Source organism: Cyanistes caeruleus, chromosome 3, assembly GCF_971803275.1.
Source record: "Cyanistes caeruleus chromosome 3, bCyaCae1.hap1.1, whole genome shotgun sequence".
NCBI classification, from domain to species: Eukaryota; Metazoa; Chordata; class Aves; order Passeriformes; family Paridae; genus Cyanistes; species Cyanistes caeruleus.
Window position 1 is genome coordinate 22,070,020 of NC_141703.1, and position 13,146 is coordinate 22,083,165.

The 13,146-nt window shown below is 34.5% G+C and overlaps 1 protein-coding gene and 1 long non-coding RNA gene across 6 annotated transcripts in view; both read left to right on the top strand.

Moving 5' to 3' along the window:
• The window catches only part of NLGN4X (neuroligin 4 X-linked), a 277,033-nt gene that overhangs the window by 229,708 nt on the left and 34,179 nt on the right, over window positions 1–13,146 (top strand). The window lies entirely within an intron of this gene.
• LOC111922737 (uncharacterized) lies at window positions 570–2,991 on the top strand. The gene is made up of 4 exons (XR_002860684.2): window positions 570–712; window positions 798–958; window positions 1,381–1,543; window positions 1,750–2,991. It is a non-coding gene; the product is annotated as an uncharacterized LOC111922737 (long non-coding RNA).

Consider the following 13,146-nt stretch of genomic DNA (forward strand, 5'->3'; position numbering starts at 1 on the left):
TTATCAGAAATGGGCCTGTTCTTACCTAATATTTTTGAAAGACCACTTTATTAAAAAGTTATACAGCACTTATGTATTATTATTGTTTTATCAAAACAGGTAAACATTAAAAACAAAGCCTTTAATTATGTATTCTTTGATTCTCTGTTTTAGAATATTTGTCTGGTTCAAATCTGTCTAGATTCATGATAAGAAAGGGTCAGAAAGGAAGGGCTAAATTTCTAAAGGTCAAGTAGCACTAAATAAAGTAATATTTTTATATTTTCAGTGCTTCGGAACATGAGAGATTATAGGAAAACCACAAGATGAAAAATATATTGAGTAAGCAAAACACTGACTAAAAAACACTGACTAACCCCCTCCACCTGAACAAGCTTAAACTCACAGGAGGTGCTTTTCTCACTGCAAATAAGACAGGTTGAAAGAAAGAGCAGGAGGAAAGAATTACCACAAAATCTAAGATTAATTGGAGGTTGAGGGAATGGGTGGAATGTCACCTCCTTACCTATCTGCTGAGATACAATACAGGCAGGTTTTGGATAAAGATCTGAGAACCTCAATCTCTTGGAAGCCCTCTGCAGCCAGACAATGTCAGGCCTATAACTTGCTTATTTTGAGCTGGTCATTGTGGTGGATGATTGTGTGATGGTTACAGGAGTTCAGAAGAGTGAAACTGGGGTCATCATCACCTGTGCTGAACATTGTAGAAAAGGTAACCAACAATTCTCTGCTGAGGAGTGTTTCTTATCTTTTCTGCCCCAAATTTCAGCTTACTCTTCCTCTTCTCATATTCTCAGCCGCATGTTTTCCCAGACTGATGAGACGAAACAGTGGAGAGACCTGTGCAAGAGTTTAATGTGTCTTGGTGGATCAGACACTTCTGGAAACATAGTGTCACATTTGCATTGTCTGAAACCACTGCTTTGTTTTACCTCAGTTACTTCTACCTTAGACTGAAGTAAATAACATTCCTTGGTATTTCATATACTTGTGGTTAAGGCTCATATCTGACTTGGGTAGACTGGATCACTTTCCAGAATCTAGGAGAATTCAGAATCTAGGCCTAAGATATTAAATTAAAGTAAGAAGATTACTCTTCCTGTCTTCAAAAGTGATTTTCAACCAGAATGAATACAAATTGGTTGTTAAATAGTTTGTTAAATATTTGTTAAATAATGGAAGTAATACACTAGCTGCTCAAAGTTTAAATAAGAAAGGATGAGAATGAAATGGAAAATAAATTCTCAGAGTGTTTTAGTTCTGACAGAATATCTGGTCATTTATATTACATGTGATTATAATTTTAAAACCTTTTTTTAAATGATCCTGTTTAAAAATATTTTTACTCAAATATATAATGATGCTAACTCTATCCACAAGCTTGAATTGATGACACGAATACTTTCTACATGAGGCAACAGTGTCACCTCTTGAGAACTTGGGAGGTGAAGTCTACTTGGGAGCTCATCTCATAAAGTAGACTGGGAACTTACACAACTTGGACATCTCTCTATATGTGATGTATCCTGTCCTCATAGCAGAGGTAGGTAAAATTAATATGATTAATTTTAAGTAATTAATTAAGAAGTGGCCAAAGTCTTAGAACTGCTTTCTTCTCTGAACTTACTGCAAATAAAGTGTCAGCAGCTCAGATATCTGAAGGAGATAAATATCTGGGGAGAGTAGCAGATGTCTTCAACCTTGACTTGTGAAGGGCTTTTGACACTGTCTCCCATAACATCCTCATAGGTAAGGTCAAGAAGCATGAGTTAGGTGAGTGGACAGTGAGTTGGATTGAGGACTGCTTCAAGTGAACCTGCTTATGCAAAGGGTGCCTAGATGATCTCCAGAGATATCTTCACATCCTCACCATTTTGTGATTCTGTGATGTAAAGGATATTTTTTTTTGGCAAACCCTTCCTTTTATTCACAAATAATATTCTACTTAAGTACTATGACATTCTTTAAAATCACACTTTTTCTTTACTGTTTTTGCCATGAAAAATGGTTTGAAGTTGTACTATCACGGAAAGTTAAGTTCACAGAATGTCCTTCTGAGTCTAATCTAGTCTCTATTTACAACACTTGTGGCATTTTGAAGTTACTTTCAGGGACTTTTCTGCATTCTTTTTAATAACTGAAACTTTAGCAGTAATACTGTTCTACAACTTTATTTATTCTTTTTCAGTCCTGTCATTTCAATGTCAATTAACATTACCAATGTAATTATTTTGCTTTAGTACAGTCGAATACACTCTATAAAATTATTTTTTGCTTAATTTTGTTTCTTAATGAGACTTTTAAGAATATGTAGCTTATATGAAATCAGTGTGTGCATATCATAAAATTTCTAGTAAAAGAGATATACGATTACTGTCAGTTGTGAAAAAATATTTAGCATGTTTAAGAATCAATGACTTTTCTAAAGCAATGTCTTCCGTAGTACTGCCACTAGTACAAATGCCCTTTTAAGATAACTCTACCATCTTCAGAAAGCAAGAGAAAAAACAAAAAAAACCCAACTCCCCCCCCAAAAAAACAACAACAAAAAAAAACCAAAACCAAAAAAAAAAAAGCAAAGAAAAAAACCAAACAACCCAAAACCAGTCTTCAAAGCCTCTAGGAGCTGGTGATCTAAGAAGTGATCTTTCACAGTCAGATAACAGCTTAAGGAGAAAAACATGTTGAAGCTTGTCTGTCATGAATTCAAAACATGACCCCAGTTCTAGTGAATTTTTGTTTCCTGAAGGGTTTTGAAAAATTAATACAAGTGAAAATAGTAACACTTTAAAAATAAATTAAAAAAAATTAAAAACATCCCCTAACCTTTTTAATTGGAAGGAATTGAAAACATTCAAAATTATATCAACTGACTTTTAAGAATTCTTACAGAAACTTATTAAGAAATTCCTAATTACAGTAGATAAAACTGATTATATTAAAGGAGTAAACAGAATGTTCATTAAAAAAGAGTACTTTTATCATGCTAAATGGAATTCAAAGATAATAAACTTGTTAAAAGCTGTTAAAAAAAGAGTAAAAAAATCCCTTTTTTTTTGCACTGTCACTTTCAAGTAATGGTAACCAACAATTTAACTCAACATTCGAGTAATGGTAGGACTATGTGAACTAGGAAAAACCTTATTCCAGACAACTCCAAAAGACCTGAAATGTTTGAGGTGTTATAATTTGTGTGTACTGGAATTCAAAGCACAGTCTTGTCACTGGATATGATAGCTCTTTTCAGCTTCTTTGTAGGCGTAACGGGCAGGACCAGGGTAAGTAAGGAATGCAGATGACTTGGGTGAGTTTCTTGGGATTCAGGAAGGAGCTGCTATTACCTGCTACTCTTAAAATAGTATTTCAGACTGCTCATCTCTTATTTTGGAGGTTGAGACATCATTTTTTTGTTGTTCTGGTATTTTTTTTCACCTGGTAACAGTCAAGTTTTGATGAATTATCAAATATGAAAACCTGGAGAAAATGTTCAATTTGCCTCATGGAATATTTGGTATTGTGATGTGAACCATGTTACTACTTGGTACTGTAATATAGGTACAGGTAATTTTTTGTGTGTGTTTTTGTTGTGAGGTGATCTTATGACTCAGATAATACCATTTGCATTCTTCATACTGTGTGTTTATTTTCAAAGTTAAACTGTTGACTTGCTTAAATAAAAAAAAGCCCAAAAACTAGAAATACAGACTTACTTTTGGAGCTTTGAAAATAAGGGTATAGGTTGAGAAATGTAGAATCAAAACACATTTATTTCTGATGCATTCTCTGGAATTAGTTGGGGTAACAGGTTTCTGCTTCTGGGAAATAATGTATCATTTTCAAATAGAAAACAAACCACATGATCAGAATATGCAAACATATTAAAAAGGCTTTGTAAGTAATTTTAAAGTTGTCCTTTTAACAGTTGTTAATCTAGTAAGCACTAGTTAAATGGAGTTTCCAAGAGCATGGAATCTTGTTTTACAGCTGTCATCCAATATCCTAAACCAGCCTGCTCAACTTTGTACTCTTTCCTGAGTTAATTGAAGGAATAATTTTAACAAGAGCTGTAGATAAATGTGAGATAAAAAGGACATTACCTCATGAGACATCAAACAGAAGTTACATAGACACATACACAGTGATGACACTTACAGTGCAAGGCATGCTGAATAAAAGGAATCACAATTCCCAGAGGGGGCAATGTACACAATATTTAATGGGAGCACTGCACACCAATGCTGAAACATGGAGAAGACCTGACAGCACTAACAGCTTTGATAGCAGAAGATAAGGCTCGAATGTATGACATCTGACCTTAAAAGAAGAAAACTCTATCTCCCTAGATATTAAATGCAAGGAATAAAAAGGACTTGTCAGAATGGGATAGCTGAGTCAATTTTTCCTTCAGCATGACCAAATCTGGGGCAGAATAGGACACAAATATGTTCATACACTAGGGTTTCATTTTTTGTCCTTCCAAAGGTAGCAATTTATATTATTACATGCCAAATAAACATTATAAAGAGAAACAGAATATTAAAAAATATAAAATTTCATATACTTTAAGAACAACAAATTAAAATGAGGGGTTTTTTTGCATGACCACACTAGTAGCTATGTCTTATTCACATAATGGTCTTGTAGGAAGTTAGATTTATAGCAATAAAACAAATGAACAAGAGAACTCTTTGTACAGCAGAGGAGAGTATCTTTGTTGTTATTGAAAGGTCCTCAAAAGATATCTAAAGGCAATAGGAAAAAATAATAAAATTGTGTATCCAAGGCATCATTTTCCTATTTTGTCGTGAATATGTAGCAATTTTCAGTTTGTCACTGAGAGGTTACATGCATGACTTTCAGATGACATTAGGTATTTTAATGTAAGTCACTTGAAAAGTTCTTTTGTGCAAGAAGTAGTTTAACTATTACATTCAATAGATGCATAAACTATTGGAGCAGCTCATGGAAAGAGAAGCAAATGAAGAATAAGAATGAAAAATGAAAAGTGGAGTAAAAATGGGTCAGGAACACCTTTCTTTATCTTGTGGCTACTTTAATAACTTTCATTCTATATAGAGCAGGCTGTACTTGTTTTTCATTCCTAAAATAAATGTTTTCCCTAGACAAACAAAATCTTTTAGCTTGTCACTTACTTTGTAAATTAGTTTGGCCACCTAAGTCCAGTTTTTAATTACTAGAGTTGCTAAATTTGATTTATCTTCTAATGATCCAGTGGGGAAGAAAATGGAGTTACTGGTGAAAATAGCAACTTAGAGTCATGAAAATGACACATAATTTTACAGTTTCTTTTGTTCTTTAAGTGCAAGGCAGTATTTTAAATGAATAAAAGCAGAATCTATGAGATATAGCAGTATCTAAATAGTCTGAATTTTCTCTAGCACACCTGATTCTAGTTTTCACACAGGTTTCTGTTAATTTCTGTTGTAAAACACTTATGTATGGCTTCTTCCAGAAAAGCTACTGTCATAGTTATAATATTCATTTGATTATTTCTCCTCAGTTATTCTAATAGACTACACCTACTATATATTGCACCCAAACTCTGTCTCCTTTCTTCAGTTTGGGGAGATATTTTGAATTCTAGTGAATATGCAGACCAAAACAACTGGCCTTTGAAATGGAAAGAAGCTATAAATCTCAATCACTACAATTTGCTTTTAAAAAACTCATATAGTTTTGACTGAAATTGAATTTTGATTGATAAATCTGTATGTATTTTTTTGTGTCAGGATTTATAGTTACCTAGATTTATTGAAATGTGTACACAGTCATGATACAGTTATTATTTACCCAAAAGATTTCTGGAGGAAAGTTATATAAGTGCATTTTACTCTTGGAGAAAATGGTTGACATTCTTCATTTTCAAATGGTGATGTTTACACCTTCACTGCTACTTTCTTTGCTCTAACTAGAAACAGCATTAAACAGTATAAAAAGTATTTAATGCACTAAAATAGTCTCAAGATACAAAATACTAATGTTAAGGGAATATTAATAAGATTTTGAATTTTTCTGATTTTGAAGACATCCTCATCTTTGTCTAAAAGTACAGAACATATGGCAATACGAAACATCTGCAGTGTCAGTCTTAGTCTGCAGGAATAACCTGGCAACAGTCTAAGCAGCCAACATAATTTACAGGGACTCAACAGCTGCTTATAAATGTTATGAGCATGTTCAAAGTGATTTCTTAATGAACAAGATTCTCTTTGCATCACTATTATGTTTCTTCACATCTTAAACCTGATTATGCATGTGGTCTGCCCAGCTTGGAGCAATACTCTGGCAATGCACCTCACATCTTCTTTTCACATCAGAAAACAGCAGGACATCATACTGTGCTTTCTAAAGGTTGGGTGTGAAGAGAACTGAATTTAGAATTTTTTATATTAAATTAATAAAGTGCACATAGGTATTCTCTGATATTACTGGTGTGAAGAAATTCATCTTGCTATTTTACATATCCAGGAATTGGATACAGATAATTCCTAAGATAATATCAACTTAAATAACCAATTTGAGTAAAATAAAAAGGAATATGATCACTGTATGTTAAAGAAATTAAGTTCTGAGCCTGTTTCTTATTTCTGGCTAAATAATAATTTTCCCACAAAAATACGAAGATGCAGTTTAGGCAGCAAAAGTATATATATATTAAAGATTTCAGATATCCTTCATGAGCATCATAGGTTGGCAAGATCTTAAATAATATTTGATTTCAAAATTGTATTGTAATAAATTTCAAAAATTCTCACAATTGGCCTCTACTGATAATATTTGAGGTGATGGTTTTGTTTTCTTTTTGACCTTACATTTGGTTGTTTTTAAGGAATAACTTTGAGACTCGTGTTGATTGGCCTACTTAAGCTTCAAATCTTATTTATAGGAGAATGCATCAGCCACAGGGATGTGCACAAAACTGTCTGTTTCACAGCTAAAAATGTGTATCAGATTTTAAGTACTTTAATTCCTAGATAGAGATATAATCCAATGGATTAGACTCCTGAGCTGTTTTGAACATTCTCTGTTTATTCCATTCTCTTGCCATAGTGAGTCTCCTTTACTGCTTCCTGCCTCTTGCATTCCTGTTTGTTGCATTCGTAGTATCAGTAGGAAAGCAAATTCCCTAAGAAGGATTTTTCTAGAATGCTCTTTTGCCTAATAATTGGGACACTCTTCAGTAGTGTAGGAAATGGGATTTCAGTTCTTATGTGGTTGAGCAGAACTGAGAATCAGAGAAAGTGAGCTTGTATTTTATTTTCTGGCATCCGTCTCAGTTTCCATTGATGACTATAGAGGTTCATCCAATGGATTACAGACAGATTACAGAAGGATGGAATTCAGTCAATCTGACAGAGGTACTGGGTCCATTATATATTCTATGGTTTGACCCAGATTTAGTTAAATGACTGGCATTTTCTTGGAAATATCAGGAAAATACAGAAATACAATACTTATAATACATTCACTTGATATGCTAGACATGTCCCTCTCTATTTGTCTTGGTTTTGTTTTTTGGTGGTTTGTGGGTTTTTTTGTAAGGTTATTTTGAACTCTATGTGAATATATAAGTGCCATTATGTCGTTTCACAATCCACATATTATTTATGTTGCTTTAAAAAGATCCCTGACTCAACTATTGCCACCAACTGTACCCTACTTGACAGTGGTATATTACTTTGGCACTGGTAACTGGGCTTCCTTTGGATTTTGCCTTATGATATTGCAAAAAGAACAGCATTCTTTGTCAAAGTAAAATAAAACAGCTAGGCTGATGTAGCTGAAATAATACCTATTTATATCAGCAGAAAATTTGGCCAAAATTTTCAGCCATTTATGTTACAAGCTGTATTAAAGAATGCAAGTTTATTGACTCCTTCACTTTATCAGATGATGAACTAAAGCCCCAGTACAGCTAGTAATTATATTAGTCACTAATTTACCTACACTGGATGTTGGTCTGAGGCCTTGAATCCATGAGGAATACCTGCTGGCAATATTCAGCAGAATGGTGCTTCCTAGCAGAGGGATTTCCCACCAGAGCAGTTTATCAGTGCAGCTGTTCATCATTATGTACAGTGAGCTACTCTGCATCTTTTACATAAAAGGAAATGTTGTATGATTCTCCCCCTCAGAAACAGCACTAAATATCGAGTCTTTGTGCCATCTATAAGTTCTTTCTGAATATGTGAACATGAATCACGAGGAATTTCTATTTTACTTTTTAAAAATATGGAATTTTCCTATATAAAATTAAATACACCCATTGAAATAATTCAGCATCTAAACTTTAAATTGTCCTGAAATTTAAAGTGGATGTGTATTTATTACTAAGAAAATGTGACTTCTCCTTCATTAAAATAAAATATTAAACACTATGAAGAAGAAATCTTCAGTTTACACACTCATTTTCACACCTATTTTCCATTTTTATTGCAGAGAACTGTTGAAGTTTTAAGTGTGGCTTTTGAATATGACTTATGAGAATTTATTATTCATCTCTGCTTTTGGACAATATACCTACTCAAAACAGTTTTGAGTAATTTGCTGTTGTGGTAATTGTGTAAGCCTGACATAATATAGTAAAATGATCAAATAAACTACTTGGAAATTGAAAATGTTTTTTTGGGCTGTGGCATTAAAAAAGGCAGGATTAGAGTAAAATCTAAAATGGATGTATAGATATTACTTTCCCCCATCCCCTAAAATATTTTACATTAAAAGACCTTCCACTGATTGTTCTAAATTATAAAATATCTTCATAACCATATCAAAATATTCTGAGTTTCTAAGTCTAATAAACATCATGATTTTGTATAAACATTGTGAGTAAAATCCTGACCTGACAGAAAACAACAAAATGTTTCTGCGTACTAAATAAAACCCACTTAAAATCTACTGAAGTTAGATTTACTTAGTATCTATTGAAATATTACTATTGCTACTATTACTAGTGCTAATATAGTGTTACTTAAACTGTAGTGTTTTAGTATTTAGTATTTAGGTATACAGATTTCTGTTATAGAAAATTGAATTTGTTATCTTAAACATGCAAGATTCATGCACAACACATTCTAGATATTGGCAGTAAAGCATATTGCTGTTTTGTACAAACACTAAACACCATCAAATTCTACCCATCTTCAGAGACATAAGTGCTGTCAATGCTATTTTTGTGAGGTTTGAAAATGCAATTCTTTTTTGTGTATAAACTTTATAAACTTTTGATGTATGAGTTCCTCTCATAATTCAGTCTGAGATTCATTGTTTAGATGATCTATTTTCCAAGACCAAAATTCTACTTTCTTTTTGTTCTTTGTATCCTTCTATATAAGACTTGGACTCACAATATTCTTAGGGATGACAGGCAATAGCATATTCCATAATTATTACAGAACTGATGGAGAATCTTTTGAGAAAGTGGAGGGATGAGTTTTTTTCTTCTTCAGATTCTCTAAGCAGTAAGTTTTGGTTGGTTCTGGCTTTGTTTTTAGAGGGTGAGTTTATTTATTTGTGGGGGTATTTTTGTGGTTAGGGTTTGGGGTATTTTTTCTGTTTGTTTTGGTTAGTTGGTTTGGCTTTTTTTTTTTTTGATTTTATGTCTATGTTTTATTTTTTTTTCTTTGGGATTTGGGTGGGGTTTTTTGGGGTGGTTAGTGTTAGGGGTTTTTTGCAGGGGAATGGTGTTTTTATTTCTGTAATCTTAGTATGATAGACTGAATATATACTAAGGAATGTGGCTAGCCTTTGGTGGTGTCAGATCCTTGTGCTCCCTTTAGGTAGCACTTGCCTTTAGGATTAATAACATTTTCTTCCTGTGGGACTTACAGAAATAATACCTGGCCCTGTTAGAAAATGCACAGCCATAGAGCATTAGGCTTTCTCTCTCCTAAAATCTTATTTTAGACAGGCAGTCACAGGCTAATGAAAGGAAGATGGCAGAGGCACATTGTGAAAGGAGTAATGGATGATAATTTATTTGAAGAGAAGTCATTCTCAGAGGATATTCTAGTGGAAAAAAGTAAGAAATAGACAAAGGATGATAGCTGAAGTGTATTTCTTTAGAAAGGACAGCTAAGAAAAATGAAAATGTGGCAGAAAATTTACAAAAATATGGACAAAGAAATCCCATTCAAAAGCTGCTTATAATTTGCATTCTCTAATTTTGTTTCTCATACCTGCATCTACAAGTGTGACTTCTTTATTGTTTTTGCTCTCCTGGAACAAGCATAGGACCAAGGACAATGTCATTAAATGTCATGAAATATGGGGAGAGATTTAGTAGCTTGCCTCAAAAGAATGTCAGTGGGAGGAGAGTCTTTAGGCAGTGCAACCTTTGGTTAGATTGCTTGTGCTCAGACCAGTTTCAGCTAGTCCTTGTGTTCAGTCTTTTCTCTGTATGCAGTGTCTTTTTGTAGACCTACCAATTATTATCATGCCTAAATACCGTAGGAATGTAATGGAATGGCATAACATGGCATAACAGCTAGCTACTGCACGTTGCCAAACCAAACAAAAAACAAAGTGTATTTCTTTTTGATACAGATGGCTTATCAATTTTTTTCAGTGTTATATTAAATCTTTGCTATTTAGATCTTTCTAAAACATGGCTTCCACTAAAATTCAGTGCTGCTGGCATATAGCAATACTTGACAAAGGAAGAAAGAACAAGATACTATTTTGTAAATACATTACAAAAAAAAAGAGGTGAAGAAAGATAAACCACACAGAATCACAGAATTTGCTGAGTTGGAAGGGACCTACAAGGATCATGGAGTTCAACTCCTGGCCCTGCACAGGGCCACCCCAAAAATCAGACCATGTGCCCAAGAGTGTCACCAAACACCTCCTGAACTCTGTCAGGCTTGGTGCTGTGATCAATTCCCTGGGGAAACTGTTCCAGAGCCCAACCACCCTCTGGGTGAAGAACCTTTTTCTAATGTCCAACCTAAAGATTCCTTGACACAACATCAGGACACTCCCTTGGGTCCTGTCACTGGTCACCACAGAGGAGAGATCAGTGCCTGCCCCTCTGCTTGCCCTCACAAGGAAGCTGTAACTGCAGTGAGGACCCCCTTCAGTCTCCTCTTTTCCAGGCTGAAAAACCAAGGGAGCTCAGCTTCTCCTCATATCCCTTCTATTCAAGGCCTTTCATTGTCCTTGTTGGCTTCCTTTGGACATTCTCTAACAGTTTAATGTCTTCCTTTTATTGTGGCACCCAGAACTGCCCCCAGCACTGGAGGTGAGGCTGTCCCAGCTCAGAGCAGAACAGGACAATCCCCTCCCTTTCCTGGTTGGTGATGCTGTGCCTGATGCCCCCAGGACAGGGTTGGCACTCCTGGCTGCCAGGGCACTGCCAATTCATATTTCATTTTCTGTTGATCAGGACCCTCAAGTCTTCTCTGCAAAGCTCTTCTCTACCATATCATTTCCCAGTCTGTACATCCAGGGTTGCCCCATCCCAAGTGCACAGTCTGGCACTTCCCATGTTGAACTTTTTATGATTGGTGATTGTCCTCTCTGCAGGGCCTCCCGCCCTGCCTTTAAGGGAGTCAACACCTCCTCCCAGTATTGTACTGCCTGTGAACTTAGCATCCCTTCCAGTCCTGCATCCAAGTCATGAAGATGAATAGCACAAGGCTGAGGATGGAGCCCTGCAGGAGCCCACTAGTGACAGCTCACCAGTCTGATGTCACCCCATTCCCTGTAACCCCTTGTGCACGAACTGTGTACCAGTTGTTCATCCATTGCATGATGTGTTTACTGAGAAAGGGAAAGATACATGTTCTTTGTTCTGATAACACTAAGATATGTACCTTTTCTTTTAGGTAAGTAAGATTTGTACTGTAAGAACTACTTAATAAATTTAAGTCTTTCTCCTGTTGAAAATTTTGTTTAAAGGACTGTCCTTGTTTCCTTGTAGAGTTACAAATAATTAATTTTTATAAAAAAATCAAGTGCACATTTAAATAAGCTTAAAGACTTTTCTATTTATCTTAATTGCATACATCTATTCAAGAAATATATAATAATTAGTAATTTATGGGAGGCTTCTAAGAATCTCCTGTGGAAAAATAGTTTCAGAAAGATAAAGTGAGAATACAACATGTCTCCCACCATATGTTTTTTAGAAGTCCTGCCGATTTCACATTCATTTAATCTTTGATGTAATGTAGGTTTGTGGAACAATTTCACTCTGAGAGCACAATGCTACAATGAATCAGACAACACTGATAATGCTTTGTTTTCTGTGGAAGTCAGTCAAATATAGAACTAATCTTACCATAAGTATTTTTGAGTGATTAGGCAGGAAATAAAGTGGAAATTGAAATAAGCATTTTTACCTGAGAGAATAAGTAGAGCAAGAGCAAAATTACATCTTCTGTAAGCTTAAAAACCTCTAATAGCTGATGTGGAATAGACATCCAAATGTCATTATTGTTAAGTGTGTATATTCTCTAGTGTCAGTTAAGACTCAAACGAGATATGAGGCTGATAATGACCCATGTACATAATATAAATAATCTTCTAGCATTAAGCACAGCAGATTTACCAATAATCTCAGAAAATCATCTATTTCTACCAGTAAAATTTATTTCCATGTTTGAAATGCATGAACTATTTTTTTGGACAAATTTGTATTCCTGTATTCATAAGTGAGACAACTTGTGTCAATACAAGAGTAAGTCTAAAGTGAGGGTAAAATCCCAACAAGTGCAAAGGAATTGCCCCACTCCCATTTCAGGGTAATGAGTCTGCAGAAGGAGCTATTCTGAAATAGACACTGAAGAGTTCTTTATAATCAAGATGCAGTCAATCTTAGTGCAGACATATTTAGTTTCTTGGTTCTTAGCTATTTAGGTGATACAAAGAGCTTCAATTTTCCTCAAGATTTTTCTTTTTTTTTTTCTTTTTTTTTTCTTGCATTTGTTCTTTTCTTCTTTTCCACACATCATATGGACACTCAGTAATTCGTGCATACCTAGACATGTTAATAAGAAAACAATATCTTTTTATAGCACAGTTTATACAGCATGCTACTCTACCACTTGTTTTCTTGTGTAGCAGACAGGAATGTGAAAGGGTACGTAATTCAAAATATATATATATATATATAAATTAAAA